Raw genomic sequence first — 6,000 nt, forward strand, 5'->3', positions numbered from 1 at the left:
GCATAAACAGGCCCATTGTTTTCATTTCAATTTTCCCTGTGTTTAAATTGGAGCTCGTTTGTTACAAATTAAACACAGCTTTTGTGTGTGTGTGTGTGTGTGTGTGTGTATGTGTGTGTGGGTGTGTGTGTGTGGGATCAAAGCAAAAAATAGTATGCCATCGACGTAAAAACTATTCGTGTTGATTCCTCTCTGGTAGAAGGCCATTAAGTACATCTAAAAGCATCGCTTGCCTATTTTTCGTGTTTAACTATTATAATGGACTACTAAATGTGTTAGATTTTAAAGACGGCATGTGACGCAAATCAACCTTAGCTGAACGGGGTTAATTCAGGGCTTTATATTTAGAATTCCGGCAAGAAATTGTGCCATTACCCCAAATCCAAGGTAAGCATATCAGATATAGTTAAATACATATGAATTTATGTTATCTCTATGCGCTAGTTTTAATACAGTGAAGAAAGAATCAATTCATCTTCTAGGCGTCATTATGAAGCTCGCCTTATTTCACTTGAAGGCTGCTGAGGTCTACGTTTGTAATATATGTAGGCCGTTATTAGCACATACAGCACGTATAGCTATACATATAGGAAGCGCCGGGTGTATGGCCGTCTAGAAGTCGCGTACCGCCTACGGTTAATATCAGGTTGCACGTATCTGACGAGATACTTTTTTCTTCAATTATCTAATTTTTGGATTAGCTAAGCTGCCTACAGGACTCTGTGATTGTGGTAGCCTAAGCCATAGAATAGGCCGCAGGCGAAACACCACCCGGCCCCGACGGCTAGAGCCAAAGTTTAGGCAAAATTTTTTGTAATCATTTGAGGGCGGCCCTGTCCAATATGGGCTGACTAAACGAATCAATTGCTTCTTTGACTTTTTTCTTTCTTGTTGAGTCTGATGGCACGAAATTTTTCGAAGGTCTGAGGACGCTGCTCACTCTCAGAATTTTTAGGTGTCACAAAGACGTCGACACGGCACAAGACGAGCCAGAGCAATTGCAAACGTCCTTGCTTTTAACTTCAACAGAAGGAGGGTGGATCCTCCTAAAAAAAACTTGTTGCTTGACCACATGGTAAACAAGGTGGCCGAAGAAGCCCGTGTAGAATTCTCTAGCTTCCTAGTTATAGAACTGGTCGCGAGGAGGGCGTTAGCCTGAAGGTCGCCGAAGGTCACAAGCTGGACGATACCATTTGGTGGGGCCAAAGCGGCCCCTTCGCGACAATCAGGGTGCCGTAACCTCTGTTGCCGATCGCATCTGTAGAAAAGGAACAGAACGAAAAAACGACGACGACGACGACGGCGGCGGCGGCGGCGGCGAACCTAAAACGATGAACGACGACAACGCGAGTTGCTGCAAACAGATATTAATAACCGTTCGAAGAACGACATATATACAGGTACGAACAAGCTCATCCAGAGCTATCTCCACTAAGGCCTAATATCATTGTACCCGTATAGTTATATCAGCAAATTGATAAGTGTATTTGTTTCCTGCCTCTGTGAATTACTCAGGGGAACACTAAACCTTTGTAGGATGTAAAGATAGGTGACCCCCAAAAATAATCTATATTTCAATTGCAAGTAGCCAACACAACATCATTATTTATAAAGATTAACTTCAAGGTATCTTATGCTCTATATTTCTAAGATTTGCCATAACCTAGTAGCAATCTATAGAACTTTCTATGATTGCAGGTGCCATATATGTTTTCCATTCGTGAACCACGAACATGCTTACAGAAAGGGAATACAAAAATGAAATACTTATCATATCATGCTGTGATTGTGCGGTTTCTACTACTGGATGCGTTTTGTCCGCTGCAGACCGCTGACCGATAATTTGTTAATACTCCCCTAAGTGTTCTTTCTTGGTTATTTGTTCGACGTTTCAGGCTCCGCTCAAACAACTGCTGTGGCCTATATATATCTAGTAGTGCAGTAGAAAGCTGTTAAGTCCAGTTGAGATAGCTTTGACCGCAGAACACGGTGAAGCTAAACGAAGCTATCTGACTAGCTGACAAGCGGCTACGTTTCGATCCGTAGGTGCTTCTATTGCTACTACCTGAAACTTCCGATCAAGAGTACGGGCTCGTTCGGTTCATCGTTTTACTCTCTTTCTCTGAGTCTTCACAGCTATCCATCACAAACTGTCTATCATAAATTATAAAAGTAAGCAGGCCATTATTATGGCACTTTTTCTTCTTTACATATACCTACTGTGGCATTCACTAGGGACCAATAATCGTGTCTTCAGAATGAATGTTTCTCATGTGAGCTGTTTCCTTGTGAAATTATTTATTGATTTGACAGTCACAATTGTTGCCAACCATCACACTCCTCTAACATCACCGACTTTCATTCATGGTAATACCCTCGCACGAGTCCTCCATCTCCACCGTCACCTCGGCCTTCGCGACGTCATCATTCAGACGTCGAACTAGATATGCCCGTTAGTTCCAACTATGGCTACGACAGTTATGATGGGAGACGCAGTAACTAGAATTTAGGATCTATATCTGTTAGCAGGTACAGGAGCTTCGTAGGGCTACTCCTTAAAGCTCGTTCGCGATTGAGGTGAACTACTACAACTATCCAACAGATGTTTGATTGACGCCTGTTGCTACCACTGAACATTTGAGTTGCGTCAATGGTCGAATTGTCAAAATGCCGCTGACTGTCTCAGACATAGCGCACACACAGCCACACACGCTCACTTACGTAGACAGAGCACGAAAAACGCGTCTCCGTATGTATATCCGGACTAGTGTATTCTTATGGATGTTAGCCTATTATAAAGCCTCAAGGGGCTTATCCGAAGCAGCTTTCGCCGCAGACACGGCCAAGGGCAAGATGTGTACCGCAAAATAAATCGTTAATAGACTGGCGAAACTCCCTTACCTTTAAAACTTATATGTGCGCAAAAAAAAGGACAAGCTTGATAACGAACAGAGGATCTGACAACTGTAGGATATCCGACGTAGCGGACTGGAAGCTAAGTATATGTGACCTACTTGGTGATGCTAAGAATAGACATTTAGTGTTCCGTGAAATAAATTTAGACTGTTTAATGTCACAACTCAGATGTGAGACAATTATTTTGCAGTGTCGTATAGGCTCACTGATCTAGTATAGTTGAATAAGGTGCGTTGTCATGTTTGAGTAGTACAATGAAGAAGAGTTACTAAGTTAAAAAAGAAAGCCCATCTGCTGGTTGATTAGTACGTTTCGTTGACGAGTATCGCGCGTAGAGACTCAAAGATCAGTTTTATCATACCGGACTTACAGTCATTTTCTCCAGACTACTGTTAACTATAGATTTGAAGGTAAATGCTATCTGTAGGTCTAGTCAACGATCTTAGCGGGTCGCACTGGAGGAACCGTATCCTTTTCAACTTTTTGGTCAATCCTTGTCTTCTCTGCTAGCTGCAACCTAATTAAATTAGCATGATCCCGGTATACTCTAAAAACGATAAATGGCGAACGCTTTTAACGAGTTGCGATGTTAAAACCTTTCATCCTGAAAGTGCCATAACCGCGTAAGGTGAGGATGTCCTGCTGTTTTCAGCAAGACAGCAGACGGCCAACCGGTGACGATGGGTACCTCCTAACGACACAAACAAGTAACCGCTCCCAGCTGATAATGTCTCCGACGACCTGCGCAAATTGCCCCCATACTGAAGCTTTCAGATGATGAACTGCTAAATATTATCGTGTCGTAGGGATCGTGCAATCTGATGAAGACTTTTTCAATTCTTGTGGATAATTTAGTGGCGAAACAGCGACAATCATTAATTTGGCCTGAATGCTTGCCTTAAAATGTGTTCTAAGTTGGACCTGGTAAAATGTCTCCCGATTATTGGAGTATGAACGCGAGGCTTTATATACCGTTATATTGCTTTTCAGTTACATTGGCTAATGCCGATTCAGTTATAAGATCCCCAGCTTCTAAAGAGACTGATATGGGATAGAACTAAGTTTTAAGAACACAAAGAGACTGCTATATTATCAAGCAAAAGAAACTGCAAAGAGACACGTACGACGAATGTAGTATTTTATGCAATCTTTACATAAACAGCTAATTCTATATAGAATATTCCGTTCTACTTTACAACGCAAAAACGTTATTTTAATGACTAATTTTGCTGAACATATTTTTAAAATAAGGCCTTATTTCCAAAAAATCTGCAGCACAGATCAGAACAAGATATTTAAAAAAATACCTTTGTGGTTGGCCTTGACTTTTTGCTTTCAGACAACTGACAACTCACCGCTTTCTGTTCTTATTCGCAATTGTTTTATGACATATTTCTATTAGTTCCATGTTGATGTTTTATAGCACAGCGTGCGTGCGTGCGTGCGTGCATGCATGCATGCATGCATGCATGCCAAGTTCGATTACTACAGAAAAGAGACATGTTCCAGAACTTTTTTTTATCTTCAAGGCAGGAAACAAGGGCACAAAACTAGCTTGACGACAGTTAGTAATCGCAGCTACGAGGGAACCCGGCGGACATTTGGAATTAAATTAACTACGTACTTATTAGTAAATACTCTAATCTCACAGAAATTTATAAATGAAAATCAGCTGAGGCTATTCCAGGAAAAATGAAGGAAAAGCATGATTTAGTTTAGAAAGAAAATACACGCTTAGTCCTCAAGGATACAATTCAACGAAAAGTCATCAAAAATTAGCAGCTTAGTGCAAACAGTTTATGAACGAAAATCATAGTATTGAACGACACCGAGTAGGTGACCAGAGGTCGGGATCCAAAAAATAGAAATGGGTTGCCGCAACCCTTTCACGTAAGCAAAAGTTGGAGTCTAAGGCTTCTGTCAACTAAGCCTGTCACTTTACATATAACTTATTGCAGGGTTATAATCGAAATATTGAAAATAAGTAAAAATTGGGTTCCCTGTAGACTGACTCCAAGTCGGCTGGAAATTTGGGGAAACTTAATTGACAAAAAAAAAGCTGCATCAAGCACACGATCGCCATACACCAGTCATGGCTTAATCTTGACCGCCAGCCAGAAAAAGACTAGGAAAGGGAATGGTGTCACCCTGAATATGTGATAGTGTCGAGCAAGTTCGGGCGCAAAATGACAGTAGCACTTGCAGTAAACATCTGGGGTATCATCTGCTATAATGAGATAGATAGATAGATGAATGCAGCCCGCTGTTTCGGGTTCCTCAAAAAGTTCTTCAAAAGATTCATGGGCCGTTGCCATGGTAGTCGAAAGGACGCAATATGGTTACTTGATGACAACACCGCAGCCCATCGCGATGTCCCAGCTACTTCCTGGATTGAGGAAAAAAGTAACCAACGTTGATTTTAGCCCGCCGGTTCTCCTGACCTAAGTCCTAAGAAGGTAGCTGGTAGGCAAGCGTATTCCACTACTTCGGAAAGCCATAGGTAGAGAAATTATGTATGAGAACACGAATGGTGAGTATATGGCTGTCCAGAAGCTGACAGAACGCTAGCACTGGAACGCATATTGAAATATTGATATTCTAGCCCCACTAGGTCAAAAATTTCGAAGTCTACCAGATCCGCTTATGACACTCTAATACGTTTCGACTTCAGCATCGACAATCATATCTTGTCAAATGTGAAGCTCATAATAGAATTAAAAAAAATGGTCACATATGTGTGTCGCCGGGAGAGCAAGCCCAAGCGCTCTTCGATTACTGGCAATGATGGCCGTCTCCGACAGATCTTACATCCCTAGCTGATGAGTATCGGACTACTCTCTCTCATACAACTCGGTTAATCGGCCTGTACGCAACGATGCGCAGCGGCGTGCCGTGACACTGAAGGCAACTGGCGCTTCGCTTCAGGTGACTTTTCGCTAACGGTGGCGCGCACCCAGCTCGACTTCCGAGAATCGTCCCGACGGTGGCTAAAAATGTTCCCGATTGACTGACTCACTACTGATCTATTATAGTCAGTCCATAGAGGTCGACGCTCTGCTTCGGCTACAACGTCTAAGGCTGTTG

The 6,000-nt window shown here is 42.2% G+C and overlaps 1 long non-coding RNA gene across 1 annotated transcript; it reads left to right on the top strand.

Annotated features, from left to right (window-relative positions):
• Positions 1-474: 474 nt before the first annotated feature.
• LOC111264759 (uncharacterized) lies at positions 475-3,074 on the top strand. The gene is made up of 3 exons (XR_002683057.2): positions 475-1,400; positions 1,896-2,172; positions 2,314-3,074. It is a non-coding gene; the product is annotated as an uncharacterized LOC111264759 (long non-coding RNA).
• Positions 3,075-6,000: the final 2,926 nt, after the last annotated feature.

Source organism: Varroa jacobsoni, unplaced genomic scaffold (genome assembly GCF_002532875.2).
Source record: "Varroa jacobsoni isolate VJ856 unplaced genomic scaffold, vjacob_1.0 scaffold_896, whole genome shotgun sequence".
Taxonomy (NCBI): domain Eukaryota; kingdom Metazoa; phylum Arthropoda; class Arachnida; order Mesostigmata; family Varroidae; genus Varroa; species Varroa jacobsoni.